Raw genomic sequence first — 4739 nt, forward strand, 5'->3', positions numbered from 1 at the left:
GCTCTTTCCCTTAATAAAATATTTGAGGGTTGAATTACACTTATTAAAGAACAGTATTATTTATAATAATATAATCTGAGTTTGTCTAGTTCAAGTTCACTATTTTTATCTTCTCAGATGAAGAGCTATGTACAACAAGTTAACACAACTTAATGTATATGGATCATATATTTTAATCTTACCCTTAATAAAAAAAATTTGAAAAACTAATAGATTAAGCATGACTCTCTTTCTATTTTCCTTCAACTTTCCTTGTAACTCTTCTCAGAGCTGTTTTTGTGTTTGTTAGTACCCTTTGTGAAAAGACAAGACGGGAAGGAATGGTCAAATAATACTTGAGTCAATGTCACTGTAGATTTGAGATAATTCCATGTGCCTACTTCTGTTTAATAATGGCAGATGTAAGTGTGCAGGAATTACATTGATGTATTACATGCAACATCAGATTGGGGTCTCAGCTTCTTTTGATTGTTTGCTGGAATTCCTGTGTCATTTTCAGAATTACTGAAATTCAGAATTACACCCTCTCCTTATCACCTTAATATTTTCTCTAGGTCTAGATACAGGTCTTCATATGGGTATGAATTTAAAAGGTAAGGTTCTTGAGGTAAGCAGAGCATATACAATTTATTCCACAGTGAATTTTGTGCCTATCTGTAAATTTTAGCATGATGAGTCAAAAATAATTAGCAAAATAATTGAACAGCAACAGATACCTTCTTTCTGACAGATAATTATTTTCACGTTCTGTGAGACAAAGTATTCAAATTCTAGGTAATATAGGAAACATCAGTCTTGTCTTCTCAGTTTCTTTTTCAAGTTTAAAAATGAATTTATAAGAAACCACTATGAACAGTAGTCAATTGTAAACGTTGATATTTTTATTTGCAAAAAGTGAAGAATTTTTCTCTTAAAAAAATCAAAATTTTATTAAGAAAAGCATTACTCTGGGAAACCCATGGATCTCTAAAACCCATTTTCTGTGATGAATCTATTAAATGCAAGGCTTTTTTTTTTTAATGTAACTATGGAATATTCATCTGTTTCTGGATATGTTCATTTTATTCAGGGACTACTGCTATTGAACAATGTCTTAATATCAGCAAACAAGTATAATTCATAACTTTGACTATAACTTCATAAATACAGCAATTATATAGTGCCTGGCCTAAACAGATTCACATGAATACATACATAGGACTATTTCAGCATGCATTTACCAATACTTATTTAATATGTTGTCATTAAAGACTGCACTTAGAAGCATGATGAATTAGGCTCCAAAAAATAGAAACTAATTTTGTATTTTGTATATTGCAAGTAAGATTATTTTCTGAAGCTTTCTTGCTTTAAACAAGGTTTTCCCCTTTCCCTTCCCTTCCCTTCCCTTCCCTTCCCTTCCCTTCCCTTCCCTTCCCTTCCCTTCCCTTCCCTTCCCTTCCCTTCCCTTCCCTTCCCTTCCCTTCCCTTCCCTTCCCTTCCCTTCCCTTCCCTTCCCTTCCCTTCCCTTCCCTTCCCTTCCCTTCCCTTCCCTTCCCTTCCCTTCCCTTCCCTTCCCTTCCCTTCCCTTCCCTTCCCTTCCCTTCCCTTCCCTTCCCTTCCCTATAAAATTTGTAAATTCATTTAAAAACAAGAGATTCAGAAAAGGTAAATATTGTGTTCAGTCTACTATGGTGGCAAAACCTAAACTTTTGGTTGCAGGTACCCAGGAAGACCTCTTTGTCAGCATCCACTGATTCTCAGACATCTGAAATGCAGACATTTTATACAAAGAAACAGAAAATGAGAATATTCTGCCAGGATGAGGAAACAGCCTTGTCTTGAAAATCCACATTACAACGAGCTGGATTGTACCCAAAATGCCAATTTGTTTTCAGGAGAGGAAGTTTCTTGAGATATTTAATATTTTAGCTACTATTAGTAAATTGTGTCGACATTTTTACATAATAAATGAGACCATTTGCTTGTATTTGCTCCCCCAGTTACACAAACCATCTCTGTTTCATTAGTCTGCCATTAAAAGACGCTAGGGGCATAGGTTTAATTTAAATGAAACACCTTTCTTACAGTGAGACGCCAGATTGATTTACATGCTCTTGCAACACATGCCTCATGGCAAAATACAGACAGCTCTCATCTGAAACCTGAGAGCTATTTAACAGTGCACAGCAATACTAAACTACACTCCAAGCCTTGAAGATAAGAATGTTTTATCCAAATTCATTACCAGGGTTTTGGACAGCATAACATGTACCTGCCACATTTTCTAGCACGTGCGCACACACTCAAAGCTGTAGGACTACCAGCAGCCTAGACCAGAGACCTCAGCTTTCATACAGCTACACAAAACCTCCCCTGAATATACTGAACAAATTACTTTTTTCTGCTTTAATGCAGATCTGGTATATTCTTTAGGTTTGCACCATTCTGTTTTCCTAGTGAAGGAAGGCACATTCCTGGGTGCTTCAGTGCACCAAGATTCAATGCTGATATGCTGATGGCCTGAGAAAAATGAATATTCTCCTGATGCAACAGCTTACAAACTGAAGGACTAAATAGCTGAACTCTGACCTCTGCTTTGCCTTGCCCCCTCACCCCTAGTCTTGAACCATGGTTTCCCTGGCTCACAAGACAGCTGGCAGAGGAATTACTGCTGCTTTTGCTAACACTTCTGTGCCAAAAAAATTCTCAGTAAGCCTCACCTGGTTCTTGCTGGGTCAAGCAAAATTGTATCACTAGATTGGGAATCTAATTCTTAAGTCTTGAGGAAAACCTGTTGTGAATCTACTGATACTGTTATGTCATAATTCCTGCCTGGATGTTTCACTAAAACTGCAGTTTTCAAAATCTTCTGTTGCCCCTATTCCTGTGCTATGCATATGTAAAAAAAAAAAACCAAAAACCAAAAACTTGAAAAAACAAAATCCCTGAAGTTTTAATTAAGGAAAAAAATTGGGTCCTTTCATCTGCACTGAAAGCCAGCTTATCTTCTGTATCTGCAAAATCAATTGCAGGTGCATTTGGAAGTATTTGTACTGCTGACTGTTTGACTGACATCTTCAAATAAATTGTTCATGGTCCAAGTACTCAGGTGTAAAGTTTACACAACTGAATTCTAAGTGGATGAAGGAAGCAAAGCTTGACACCTGTATATCATGGTTGCAAAAATACACCTCTTTGAACCCAGTCCTGCCTGCACTTGAACATGTTCCTATCAGTCGAGCTGCTAGATCCTAAGTCACTCAAACACACATGGAAATACCCTGTACCCTCAGATATCTGCATGTTTTGATCCATAAAACAGAAGCCTGGATTTACCTGGATTTAGAAAGTGTTATAGGAGAACTTGATCAACAACCTTCAATATTAAGCAAAAGAGAATATTAGCAGAGAGCTTTCAGTAAAATAAATACATTGAGAATTGAGAAGCACATTGAGAATGTGAGTTTAATAGAATGCTTAAGTAAACACTTAAATTAAGACAGGTAGCCCATTGTCTTCTTCAAGATCATGTTCAGCTGCTTTTTTTTAACTCATTCCTACATAGCTATCAACAGCAGTTTTAATCAAACTTTGCAAAACACTTTCCTATAGCAAGTGACACACCTGGAAAACTTACGTGAGCAAAAGCCAATGACTTGTCACGAATGCGACACAGCACTGCAGTGCTCCTTCTGAAGCAGCAAGAGCAGGACAAGCAAACACCCAGCCTGCACAAGTCTGAACTACCTTCTCCTTCCATTGGCTGGATGACTAAATGTCGCATTACTGGGGCAGAAAACACTAAATTCTCACTGCTGCTTCTTAGAATGTCCACTGGGAAAAAACAAAAAGTTGGGGGGAAATATCCAGGGCTGTTAATTTGGCATCTTTCATGACACGAAATTCACACCAAAAAAAAAATTAAGAAGGGAAAAGCAACTGAGGCAGTTTCAGCAAAATGACTGCAAAGTTGTACTGAGTTGTGATAAAATGCTAAAACTGTGGAGTGACTCTGCTTTCAAAGCAATTGAAAAGGTGCTGCTCAAATACAGCACTAAGCATAACCAATTTTTTTCTGGTAGTGTCTTCAGGCTGCCAAATGCATTTTAAAAAGGACCCCATTTAAAACGCATCCTTATAGCAAAATGCACCAATATTATCTAATTGGACAGTGAAAGGAGGGGCTAGCTTCCTTTCTTTCAAGCAAGAATGGCTCAAGAAAAGAACATTTCTGTTGCACCACAATAACAAAGCTGTAGGTGACAACTGCATTTTCCTATCAGTTTCAGCCTTAATAGGTCAGTACTACCACTATCACACTGAACTTCAACTTGCTGTATCAAAAAAATTAGAACAGACAGGCACCACTTTAAGGCAGTTGGTACAATTTAGCTTGACTTAATAGGGTCTTTCTGTGGGAGGATGGCAAGGGGTATAACAGTCCTAAAGATATATTCATACCTTTCTTTGATGCTTCATAAGATCAGCTGCTTTCATAGTATTGGTCATAGAGGTATTTATCTGGTTCAGAACATTTACTTAGTCCTTGTTTGAATATCTCAGTCTTCAGTCAAATATTAGTAGATATTTTTTTTAAGTTTCATCAAGTTTGGATGCAAGCAGTGACAAATCTTTTGTTTTTTTTAATGGCTCTTTGCTCTCCACTCTGTTTTCTGTGCAGACATTTTGGAGCACCATGTATTGCTGTTGCACTCCTGATGCTTTGAGAGGCTACCTGAAACAGACTCTAGGCAGTG

Source organism: Cyanistes caeruleus, chromosome 1, assembly GCF_971803275.1.
Source record: "Cyanistes caeruleus chromosome 1, bCyaCae1.hap1.1, whole genome shotgun sequence".
NCBI classification, from domain to species: domain Eukaryota; kingdom Metazoa; phylum Chordata; class Aves; order Passeriformes; family Paridae; genus Cyanistes; species Cyanistes caeruleus.